General features: G+C 40.9%; 2 long non-coding RNA genes across 3 annotated transcripts; both read right to left on the minus strand.

Annotated features, from left to right (window-relative positions):
* Positions 1 to 2,857: 2,857 nt before the first annotated feature.
* LOC110731106 lies at positions 2,858 to 4,075 on the minus strand. Of its 2 annotated transcripts, XR_002513262.1 has the most exons (5): positions 4,017 to 4,075; positions 3,722 to 3,823; positions 3,482 to 3,551; positions 3,296 to 3,394; positions 2,858 to 3,192 (listed from the first exon to the last, which is right to left on the minus strand). It is a non-coding gene; the product is annotated as an uncharacterized LOC110731106 (long non-coding RNA). The 2 variants fall into 2 exon arrangements; XR_002513261.1 differs by lacking the exon at positions 4,017 to 4,075 and having other exon boundaries at positions 3,722 to 3,874.
* A 153-nt stretch (positions 4,076 to 4,228) lies between these two features.
* LOC110731107 lies at positions 4,229 to 6,308 on the minus strand. The gene is made up of 3 exons (XR_002513263.1): positions 5,569 to 6,308; positions 4,410 to 4,463; positions 4,229 to 4,314 (listed from the first exon to the last, which is right to left on the minus strand). It is a non-coding gene; the product is annotated as an uncharacterized LOC110731107 (long non-coding RNA).
* Between the last annotated feature and the right edge of the window lie 6,587 nt (positions 6,309 to 12,895).

Consider the following 12,895-nt stretch of genomic DNA (forward strand, 5'->3'; position numbering starts at 1 on the left):
TTCATTATCGATGGCGGACTTGGCCTCAACATCAATGGTTAGCCTGGCGACATCGACTTCAACTTCGATGGCGGCATCGGCCTCAACATCAATGGCGGCCTACAACTAATAATCTTTTCAAAAGACAAAGACTAGGACAACAACCTTCGGAAGAAATTGATCGAATAAACCAGTTACCGGATCCCGTTCTTCTCCATATTTTTTCTTTTCTCTCGACCTTCGACGCCATGTATCGAGCCGGGTTCGTCTCGAAAGGTTGGTCTTCCTTGATACGGTCCTCTCTTCCTTCCCTTGTTTTCCGGCAATCTGACTTTAAGAAATCAGATGACAGTGACAAGTTTATGTTTTATGTCGATGAAGTCTTGAGATATCGCAATCGCAACAATTTCGAGAGGTGTTGCTTTGACTTTGATTATTATTGGTTCTCTCGTAATTATCAGTTTCAAAAGCAGAAATTGGATTCATGGATACGATTAGCACTTGATCATAAAGTAAAAAACCTCGAATTATTATTTAGCAGCCCCTCGTGTTGTTTGCCTAGTTTCTTGTTTCGAAACGAGGTTTTAACCACTTTGAGTTTACAGAATGTTAACTTTGAGGGTTTTACTCGGGAGATTAATTGCAAATCCTTGACAAGTTTGTCCATAGAACAAGCCGATTTGACGGATATCTTGTTGCAAAAAATATTGGTGGGATGTCCTTTGTTAGTATACTTGAAATTGGCTGATTGCAGAGGAATCAAAAGACTAGAAATAGTTTCTTCATCTTTGAGGCAATTGATTCTACAAAATTGCGGATTAGATTCGGAATATTTTAGAGATAGAAAATGTGGTGATATGTTGCAAATTCTGGCCCCTTTTCTTGAAGAATTGAGTCTTTCAGGGTATATGTACTATAAAAAGTTTAGTGTTATGAATCTTTCGTGCTTGGTCAAGGCTACTCTTGGATTTAATATAAACGATGATCATAGTAAAAGCGATAGTGATAGTGATAGTGATAGTGATAGCGACAGTTACATTGATGGTGACAGTAACAGTGATAATGATAGTATCGACGAAGAGAATGCTTCTTATAATAATAATAAGCTTAACATTAAGTCGATAAAGATCCTACGAACGGTTCGACATGTGAAGAAACTTACTTTAGGGACTTGGGTTCTTCAGGCGAGTACCTCATTTTAGCCTTTTTTTTTTGTTATTTTTTTATTTATTATTTGATCTTATGCTTGTCTTGACTATAGATGTGCTATGCACCGGATGTATATAATAATTTAGAGATCGATAATAGTTAGTATCACAATGAAATAATGTACTGATGTATCTTCTATCTATACTCTCCTATCTTATATCTTAGCTTATAATATTCTTGTGTTATTATTTTCTTAACCTAAATTATGTACGTACTTTGTACTCTGTATTTGATCAACTTATCGAGGTATTATTAGACTTTGATCAAACTGTATATAAACTTTAGTATTTCCTAAAAACATGGACATGGAAGTTGTAGCTTAAAATTAGCATATAGCTAGAAATTTATCTTCTTTTTTTCACTTTGTTTAAAATTATAATGAGCATTGTTAAGTTATTGAAAAATAATACAAGTATTATTAATAGTTTCACTTGAGTGAGTAATATATATATATTCTGTTATTACTTATTTTTCAAAGAGTAAATAATTTCGCTAAACTAGCCCCTTTAGCGCAAGATCCAAATGCACAACTATACATTTTGTTAATTTATAGTGATGTTGTTACCTTTATTTTGCACAATGCCATGTAATTAATTTGTTGCATCCTTGGGACACTACTAGTGAATTTAATTTACATTTGTTATGGATGAATAATAGGTTCTTGTTGCGGAATATCAATCTATTTCATTCATCAATTGTAAGAGTTTAACTTTGGATATCGATACTGAGCAATGGGAACTTCCCGGGCTAGCAAGCATGCTTCAAAATTGCCCCGAGCTTGAGAGCTTGACCATTAATACAACAAGGCAGTCGGTATGTACCTAAATTGCTATCAATAGATTAGTTTGTGCTATTGATTATGCTACATATTTATCATACTCGTTTGAGACTTGCTATAATTTTTCACTTGATAATTGAAATAACTTACTATAATTTTTCAAAATAGATTTTTGTTTTGAACTAAATAAATATGGAAAAATGGAAACTAAAAATCTAACCTTTTGGCGGTCTGACAATAAAATTCCAACCTTCGTTTAATCTCACAAAAATCACTAGTAGAAAAAGGCTTATTTGCGTCGCTCATTTATAGTGTATTTGCGTCGCTTCTATGAGCGACGCAACTGCTCGCGACGCAAATGACTTTTGAGTCATTTGCGTCGCTCCTTTATAAATAAGCGACGCAAATGACTTTTCTGATAAACTTATTTTTTGTCATTTGCGTCACTCTTTTATAAAGGAGCGACGCAAATGACTTTTCTGATTAACTTATTTTTTGTTATTTGCGTCACTCCTTTATAAAAGAGCGACGCAAATGACTTTTCTGATAAACTTATTTTTAGTCATTTGCGTCGCTCCTTTATATTTAAGCGACGCAAATGACTCTTCAGATAAACTTTTTTTGTTATTTGCGTCGCTCCTTTATAAACAAGCGACGCAAATGACTCTTCCAATTAATTTATTTTTTGTTATTTGTGTCACTTGTTTATATAGGAGTGACGCAAATGACTGAGTAGACAATACAAAACTGCTGTATTTGCGTCACTTGTTTGTTTAATGAGTGACGCAAATGAGGTGATTTTTTTTTTTAATTATAATATAATAATTGCCTTGTATATGTTTGTAGTACCTGTTTTCCTAGGTATAAAGTAATATGCTAACGCTAATATAATTGAAATTAAAATGCAATATTATTGAATAATGCAAATGTAAATTTCGGCAGAGTCTCCTTTGTAATTTGGCCTACCCATAAAATTGGGAATGACGACATTATATTAACAACCTGTCCAATAATTTACATCTCAATATCATAGACATTATACTCATCATCCCAACACCAATTAACCAAATTACTTCATTTCAAGCCTATAATCCAAAACAAGAGTCAAACATGCGCTAAGTGGTAAATCTAAAGTTCAACATTACATATAAAATACTCTGCCCAAATATCTCGGATCTCATTTATCTCCTCCTCGGTGTACGGTGTAGTTACGTTCTTGAAAAATCCTATCAACACAACAAATATACAAGAGGAAAGTTTTAATTCAAGATTGTAGCTAACATCAAATTGTATTTATCAAACAAAAATGAAATATTTGACAACTCATACCTGAATAAGATCTTCACTGCTATGGTGATGTTCAAGTATTTCGTACATATAACGCATGACGTAGTAGCCACACTCACGTCCACCCAATTGTTGAGGACACTACATGTAATATATTTGTAAGTTGAATTAAATTGTTATACTTCAATTATTAAGAAACTAAAAGTTAGGGTAAGAAATTAAGGTAACCTGTCCCAAATGCCATGTCAATTTACTTCCCCTAGATTGTCCACTTAATGCCTTAAAACTTCGAAAAGCACTACACATTTGAAGAACAGTCCCAAATCGGGAAATAGTGAGCCATGATCTTCTTAGACCCAAAACAATTCAAGTAGTTATCACCTAAATGAGATAGAACATTCAAGAACAGTCCCAAACCGGGGACTATTCAAGACTTACTCCTAATGAGAATGGTTCAGATATATATACCACAAGTGAAGACAATCTCGTATGCGTACTACCGCCTTAATCGTTTGTCCACAACTAGAACCTCGAGCAACTTGTGGAATTCACTTCCGCATAATTAAGAATCTGCCATAAAAAATTACATATATTAAACCAACATAGTTGATTCAACTTAATCTGCCATGTGACATAAAAGTTGTTATTCGGCATTTCTTATTAGCCAATCATGGTGTAAAACTTGAAGACCTGAAACGAGTGTTAAATGCTAGGTCCAACTTAATCTGCCATGTGAAATAAATGCTAGAGCAATAAGACATACCGAATCAATGTTATACATTACCAATGGGACTCCAGGCCCTTTAAAGTCGTGTACATCATGATCCTTTCCAGTTTCCGTCCTCTGGGACTGCATGATAATAAAATCCACTTATCAAGGATTATATTATATTCTGTAGACAGTGATTTACCTGTGCTGCTTTCCTACTGAGAATTGACTATAAAATGCAGACACAATTAAAGAGATCACAGGGTCTAAATTCATACCGAATAGCAATTTAAGCTTTCCAAGACCTGGGATGAGTGTATCAGTGGCTCGATATTGATCACCAAAAGCATGTCTGCCAATACAAAAGAAGCCAAAGGACATGAGTGACAGTGTTACGATTTAAAAGAGCATGACGGTAAGAAAGATTTGAAAGGCAAATAAACATACCAGAAACAATCCTAGGAATGTTCTTACACAAGATTGGCTCACGGAAAACAGTCCCTACAAAAACTAGGGTTAATAATGCCTTCTTCAAAAACCAATCATATGCCAAACAAGAGCGGTTAAATAAGGAACCACATACGGATTAATACATAAGCTGAGTTTGCCTACTGCCTTGCCAAGCACCAACTCACTAACAAATCAGTATCAGATTTGCCAGTTTTAAGAGAGGTAGCCAAAACAGAAAACTTTGATTGGAAAAACAGTCAAGGAAACTGGAAACTAGTTTTAAGATAACTCCATTAGCATTCAATGGACTAAATCCAACCAGCTTATCTTTTAAGATTCCTAATAATTAGATGGACTAAAATGGATGATGATACTCCAATATCACGTACCCAACGTCTTTTCCTCTTTTCACTTTATAGTTCCTAGTCTTTTATAAAGTAATTGAGAAAATATAAAGCTAACCATTTGTCCACGCTTAGAGCCACTGTTTTATCAACCCAACATAGCACACTTTTCACAAGCATCAGTTCTGAAACTGAAATTTGTGGCATACTTGGTAGTATATAAAACTCTGCCCCTTCAAATACCCTCCAGTTACAATAATTAAACCCATAACAACCAAGTTTTGATTAATTTTCCTACACTACTATCACATGCAACATCTACATGCATGATTATTTCTAGTATTCTGTAAATTGAATTTTGTAACTGAAAATTATTTCACTTGTTTGGGTGTTTAACAGGCTATATGCTCAAATTGCAGTAACGGAGTTATAGTAATTAAATTATCCTACCATATGTAAAGACGGCGAAAGCGGAATTCTGGGTACACCCATCCATAATTATTCCAAGAAAGTTCTCTTGGGCAATTTATCAGTCAATTTAAGTACATAAATTTCCAATTTTCAATGCAATTAGCCAAGAATTATTATGTGTATTCCATTATCAGATGACCTAGTAATTGTGTTCTTAATTATTATTATGTGTATTATAATTATTATTATGACTGAAATTATAAAAATTCAATTAAATCTGCCATATAATTTCTAATTAGTGAACTAACACTAAACTTGAAATTAAACTAAGTCATTGTTCAAGTTAAATGTTACATTCTATCTACCATCAAAAGATTGAACATAAATAGAAGCAATCTTACCATAGGTGAACTTGATTTAAAAAATTCAACAATGTCGAGCCGAAATCGATTTTTGGGGGCGAAATTAAGCGATTTTTCTACTCGAAAATTCAAAAATTCAACATTGCTGTAATTTGCTTGAACTTCCTCGGGTTTTTGGGGGCGAAAATTCAGCGATTTTTCCACTCGAAAATTTCAGTTATTGCTCGAATTTTTTCAGCAGGATTTTTAATTGAATTTTTTGGGGTTTCTAGGGTTCGAATTCGTATGGAATTAAGTACATTTTTTGCTCGAAATGGGGGATTTTTGGTCGAAAATAATCAATTTTTCTGGGGTTCAAGGATTCGAATAAATTAGGGTTTTTGGTCTAAATTTTTGCTCGAAATTGCTCGGATTTGCTGCCGATTATGAGTGTTGAACTTGATTGCGATTTTGGATGTTGAATTTGTTGGGGAATTGCAGTTTTTTGAGCGAATTTGTGGGTGTTTTTTGGGCGAATTTGTTGGATTGAAGGGTCGATTTTGGATGTTGAATTTGTTGCAACTCTGTTTTTTTTCTTTATGTTTAGTGAATTAGTGAAAGGTAGGCGTGAAAATCTAAGGTCAAAAAGAATAACCTAAAGTGTAACAGAGTTATTTGCGTCACTTTATAATAAAAATACGACGCAAATAACAAAATCTGAAATGCTAAAAATTTGTTATTTGCGTCGCTCATTTATTAAAGGAGTGACGCAATTTATTCACTGCCTTATTTGCGTCGCTTGTCAGTAAATGCGTGACGCAAATAAGTTTATTATTTGCGTCGCTTCAATAAATAGGAGCGACGCAAATGATAGAAAGCTAACATACACTTGTTTTTTGCGTCGCTTCTTAATAACAAGCGACGCAAATAACTTTAAAGGAGGGTAAAAATACACATTTGCTTCGTTCTTTAGAATGAGTGACGCAAATATGGCGACGCAAATGAGCTTTTTTCTACTAGTGAATCCAACCTTTATACCCCATCTTCTTTGACAAATCCATTTGACTTTTAACCTGTTGAGCAGGTTATTTTTTTTTTTTTTTAATTCTCACTTTCCTTCTCACTCCTCTTCTTTCTCTCTCCTCTCTACACCACCACCAGTCCACCACCTTTGCCACCACTTACCTCCCCATCTCTCTTCTATGCCCACCATAACCACCACCCCATCATCTCCCTCACCCAACCTCACCCATACCCAGTATCGAAACCACCAACCCCACCTAGGCTCGAAATTCACAAATCAAAGATTAATCAGGCAACCAAATCGAAGATTGAATCGAAAAACCCTCAAAAATGAAGACAGTGAAGTGCGTGTTGGGATGGACGGCGGAGCTTAGACTACAATTTCAGGTGGTGCGATTTTGGGGGTTGAGCAGGGACTGATTGCCGCTTTAATTGGGTTTGCAGGGGCAACGGTGTTGGCCGAAAATTGGTTGCGTTTTTTGTGGTTAGTTGTTGTGCGTGTGATGTAGTGGCACAGGGGATTTGTAGGGGCAACGGTGTTGGCCGGAAATTGGTGGAGCTGATGGTTGTTGGTTTTGTCGAGGGGGGGGGGAGAGATGGGTTTGTTGGGTTCCTGTGCGAGACGGGTTTGCTGGGTTCCGGTGCAAGGTGGCGGGAGGGCGGTGGGGAGGGTGGGGCTGGTTTTTGGTGGGTTTTGTCGAATAGGGTGTTTGGTGTGGTGGTTAGGGTTTAGATTCGTAGGGGGTTTTGGTGGTTGGGGAGGTTGCGGCAAGGGGTGGGGGTGGGGGGAGATCGTCAGAAGCCGACGACCCCGATGGTGGGGCTGGTTGGGGCTGGGGGGAAGTTGTCAGGCAGTGGGGGAGGTGGCTGGGGTGGTGCGGGGGCAAGGGAAGGTGGCTGGTGGTGGGGTTTTTAATTTTTTTTCTGTTTTTTTTTCTTTTAATATTTTTTTTAATAATTAAAAAAATAATTGACCAATTAATGACTGACACGTGTCACATAACTTACAAGAATCGGTCATCAACAGGTAATGAATCTGTAGGAGAAGGTGGGGTGCAAAGGTTGGATTTTTGTGAGATTAATTAAATGTTGGATTTTTTTTTGTCAGACCTCGCAAAGGTTGGATTTTTAGATTCCATTTTTCCAATAAATATATATAATGTATATAGAAGCTCATTTATTTACTTTATTTCAATATTGTAGCGGAAGTACAATGGCGTCAAACATGATTATGATAAAGAGAAGAATTTTTGGGAGTCAAATCCCATTTACAAAAGCTGTAATTGTTTATCAAGACACCTTAAGACGGTGAATATTGTTGGCTTATTTCATGATAAAGGTAGCAAACAAGTAATTGAATTTTTACAGTTTATCTTACAAAATGCAATGGTGTTGGAAACACTATCCATTGACGTCGATAAGAAGCCCCATCACGGATACAAACCAAAAAAGTTAGCCGACGATGAGTATTTTCATCAACAATCTGTGTTTTATATGTTTACGAGCTTCCCGAGATCCTCTCCAGCTGCTGTGATTCAAGTCATCTCTAATAACAAGATTAGAAGAGTACTTAGAAATTGATATTTGATTGCCTCACATTAAGTTTAGGGTTTTATTTTAAAAGATCTTTAATTTTTCTATTGGATGTGTTCGGATGAAAACAATGGGGCCTTGCCGAAGGCCCGCTGAAGTGGCTGAAGATTGGTTCGGTCCAATTGATGATAGGTCGAACGTTTCCTGCACAACTAAAACACGTAAACTGGCCTCGGGGGTAAATCCGAGGAAGACCCCTCCGATGCCAAAGTCTAACGGTGTTTAGAGAGAGAAAGTTATGCAAGAGATTTAGTGCTTGAGGCTTTTGTGTCTTAATGTACAAATGAATGAATTGAAGGATTTTATACCTTTGCACATGATGAGAGGAGAGTAATTGGGCCCTAAAATAGTCATGGGCTGACCATGGCAATTCGGACCAAAGGACTCTTGGTTGACTTGGCTTGATTGGAGGCTCGGGCCTTGACCTTGGAATATTGAGTCATTTAGTGACCAGGCCCAATAAGATAATTGGACCCAAATACATGACTAGGCCCAATTAGATAAATTAGACCCAAACAACTTGCCCCCCAGACCCGATTTGGAAGGATGACGGGTCGGGTTTGAATCCAATAAGAAATGGAGGGAAGTAAATGATTTAATTAAATCAAAAGATTTAAATATTTAAACAATTATTAATTAAATAACTGTAATTTGGATAATTAACAGGAAGTGGAGTGGATAGTGGGCGGTTAATCAAGAGAGAGAGTGTTTAACGGTTAATTAAGGAGGCATTTAAGAGAAATTTGAACTTTTCGACCTTTGGGATTCTCCTTCCTAGAATTATAAGGCCTGATTCGCATTTCAACCTCATTTCTTCACCAACTTACACTCAAATTCTCGCGCAAACCCATCTTCGCTCCGAATTTCCAGCGTACCATTCTCGAATCCGAGTTCGATACTCAAATCCATTGCTTCCACTGATTTGACCAACGTATTCCGACCAATTTGAAGGTAATTTTCCTCGAGCTTTTTCGATTTTCTTGCCTTTTTTAGGGAAATTCTTCTTCTCCCTTCTTTCCTTCTCTGAATTTGATTATGGCTCGAGAAAGGAGGCGTCAGCCGGGTCGACGGGGTCAGGTTGGGGATCCCCGTGACCGCGCCGACGTTTGGAACGGGGAACAAGCCGGTGAAAACCCGGAAAGGGGGATTCCGGCAGTTCCTTTAAACGCCGCGCCGCCTCAGCAGGACGCCGAGGTCGGCGAGGCGGAGCAACCTGAGCAGAGAGAACAGGCTGGGCAGGCTTTTGCCCCCTGTGCTTTGGGACCTGCTTCCTGGGCATGCTGAATGGCAGGACGCCGAGGCCCAGGACGCCATGGTGAGAAATACCCCATACTCATGGTGGGTTCGGCATGCCGAAACCTACCGATTCGCCGAGCAAATTGAGTTGCACTACGGCATTTTTGAAGAGGATGGGCACTGGTGCCGAATGCCCTCGCCGACTGACAGGATTCACCGTCCCCTTCCTGGGTATATAGGGGTGTACACTCGGCAATTACAATACGGCCTTTGGTTTCCTTTGGATCCTTTCGTCAGGGACATTTTAATAAAGTACAAGATCTCCCTGTGCCAATTAACACCCGTTAGTATTCGGCGGGTGATGACTTATCTCTGGGTGTGCCGGTTTTTTGCTGTTGAGCCGAATTTGCACTGCTTCCGAAAGATGCATCAGCTGGTGCAAAACCTTTAGAGCACATACGGCCAACATGGGTCTTCAGGCTGGTGGCGAATAGAGAGCCGCCCCCATTATCTGACTATGTGGCCGAACGACTCCTCGGACAAAGATTGGAGGGGTCAATGGGTCTGGGTGAGAGTCCCCGCTGATCCCGAGCATCCCTATTTTTTTGGGGCTCCCCGATACCTCTCCAGGCCTGATCCGAACATGCAGGATTTGGGCCCTGAGGACCCTGATGCCGCTCGTCATCCCAGCAATGAGCAAATGAGTTTCTTCGAGAAGCAGAATAACCCTGGGGGAGTTGGCCGAATGAGATTTTTGTTTATCTTTGATGCTTATTCCCTTAGTCTAACCTTCGTCTTTTCTTTTCAGAGCTGAGCGAAGCTACTTCGGGGGTTGACTATAACCGGCTTGGGGTGAACGCTAAACGAGTCATTTTAGACCGGGCTCCAGCGATCACAGCTCCGAAGGACCGTCCGCTGCATCTGCACGAAACGGGACTTCAGATCGAAGCTGCCGCCGAATACACCAAGCATAAGCCTTGGTGGGAAAAGCGAGATCCCCTTCGGCCTTTATTACCTGAGGAAGCACAGGCTGCTCAGACAGCAGCTGACGTGTCCCGAGCAATCGACTCCTTGGAAGGAGGTGTTGGGACATCTGGTGCTACTGAGAGGGATATCTCCGCATCTGAAGCTCAGCCGAAGGTTCCAGTAAGTTCCTGACTTGCTTGGTTTTCTCCTTCTTTTTTTTTTTTTTTTTTTTTTACTCACACTTTGCTGCCCCCCCCCCTTTCTGCAGTCTGAGGAAGGGGGCGAAAGAAGAGAAGGAAAGGCGCCTGCTCGTTCTGAGGATCCATCTTTGTCAGAATCTGAAGAAATGGACGAGTAGCCCTTAGCAAAGAGGAGGAGGAGGTTAACCGTGCTGAGGCCTCGTCAGTTTCAGACGGGGATGAGGCCTACCGGGGGCATCCTCATACGGGAGCCTGATGAAGGTAGACGCTCGCCGAGGGCTCCCCCTCCGCCGGAAGCTCCGCGTCCTCAAACCCCCCCTCCACCTCCCGAAACTCAAGAGATGGAGGTGGACCAAAGAACTCCTGATCCGAAGGGGGGGTTCAGGGACACCCTACTGAAGAATCTGAGAAGCCGATTGCTGAAGGCTTCTCAGGTGATATTGATAGGGAGGTTGACGCTTTTCTTCGTCAACCTGATCTGGGGGAGGAAGCAGAGAAGGTCGTTGTTGTTGACCCTGGTGGAGACCAACTAGGCTCCGCCGAAGGAGAAGGTCATGCTGAGCCTGAGAAGATTCAGGAGGTTCCCTCTTCTTCCTTCCCCTCATTCCGACGCTGAACTCTGGAGATTTGGGTTTCTCGGCCCACCGCATCACAGTCCCAGAACCTGTTTGGGAACGAATTTGGGGCCAGAACCGTGAAGGGGCTACAGGCTAATTCGGCGACTTAACTAGCATGTCCGAAGTGGACCGAGCAAGGGTGTGGTCGCTGAAGGCCACGGCTGGGATGGGAGAATCCAGCCGAAGGGTCCCTGACCTTGCAAGAGACAACCAGCGTTTGCTGATGCAGGTACTTAACCTTTTAGTTGTTTTGCTTTCATTCAGCATTTCTTCTCCTTTTTGGATCTTTCCCTTTTTTATTACTTTATTTATTTCAACTGATGTGCCCCTGCAAACAGGTTGTGCACAATCAGACTCTTACGGTAGAGTTGATTGACACCCTCCAAGACAAGCTGGAGCATGCCTGGGAGGATGCAAAGATTGCCCGGGAGGAGGCGAAGCTTGCTGAGCTGAAACAGCAGGCTGCTGAAGAGAAGCAGCAGCAAAGCGAAGAATATGAGAAGAGGGCTGCTGAAGCCATTCAAACCTTCTGCTCGGCTATGGAGAAGGAAGTTTTTCCCCCGCTGATGGAAGGGGAGAAATTCCTTCAGGAGCAAATGGGAGTGGACATCTCCAAATTTAAAGCTGCCATCGAGAGCCGAATTCAAGAAGGGGCTGTTGCACAAGCTGAAGTGCAGCAGAAGCTGGAAGCTCTTGAAGCCAGCAGGATGGCTGCTGAAGAGGCTCTACAGGCTAGGGATGTTCACCTTTCTGCTGCCCAAGCTACTGCTGAGAGCCAAGACCAGAAGCTGAAGGAGTTGGAGGATCAGCTGAGAGTCAAGGGAGATGAGCTGACCCAGGCCAAAACCGAAGCTTCCAACGTCCAGCTGGAGCTTAATGAGAAGAAGACTTCTTCCTCCAAACTCTCAGAAGAGTTTGAAAAATCTAAAAAGGATTTGGAGGAGAGTCAAAAGAAGTTGGCTGACGCTGAAGCCTTACTCCAAGTCCGCCTCTACACCCAAGAAGAGTATGAGATGGGCTACATAAATGGGTTTAAGGTGGCTCGGAGGTTGGCTCTCCATGCTGAGCCTTCACTGGATTGGTCCAAGTGTGCGCTTTGGGCTCAGGACCCCGAAGATCCGCACATGTTGTATGCCACTCCTGCTGAGCATGAGATCCTTCAGGCTGAACAAGCCGAGGAGGAAGCTGAGCGGCAGGAGTTGGAGGCTGAACAGCGAGCCGCTGAAGCTCAGGCAAGGGCCCAACCTGCTTCCTCTGCTGCTGGAACCGAGACTGCCCCGGGGCTTGGCCCGGCTGATCAGCCTGATCCTCCAACTGAAGCATAGGAAATCGGGCAGTCGTCTTCAGAATCTTGCGGATCAACATGTGCTTAACTTCAGACTCGCCGCTTTCTGAATCTCTTTTTGCCTTATCTTTTTTGCTTCAGCTTGCCTTGATGTACAAACAGTTTATTTTTGTTTCTGTACGTATTTCGGCAGTTGTTATTTTCCTCTTGTGGGCGGCTGCCGATATAGTCTTTAATTTATTTGAACTTGTAGCTCACTTTCTGAGCATGAATCATTAATCTGATGCTTTTTCTTCAATTGCTTTGTCTTATTTTGAATGCTTTACTGTTTCTGAGCTTGAGAAATTCTCGCAAAAGTTTGCTAAGTACAAAGCTTTCGGCTTGAAGAATTCTGCTGAACATAAACTTGCACTGGTAGTGCCTCTTGCCCCCCCCCCAGAAATCTGAAGATTCAAGTCTTTGGATTA

Source organism: Chenopodium quinoa, unplaced genomic scaffold (assembly GCF_001683475.1).
Source record: "Chenopodium quinoa cultivar QQ74 unplaced genomic scaffold, ASM168347v1, whole genome shotgun sequence".
In the NCBI taxonomy this organism is placed as follows: domain Eukaryota; kingdom Viridiplantae; phylum Streptophyta; class Magnoliopsida; order Caryophyllales; family Amaranthaceae; genus Chenopodium; species Chenopodium quinoa.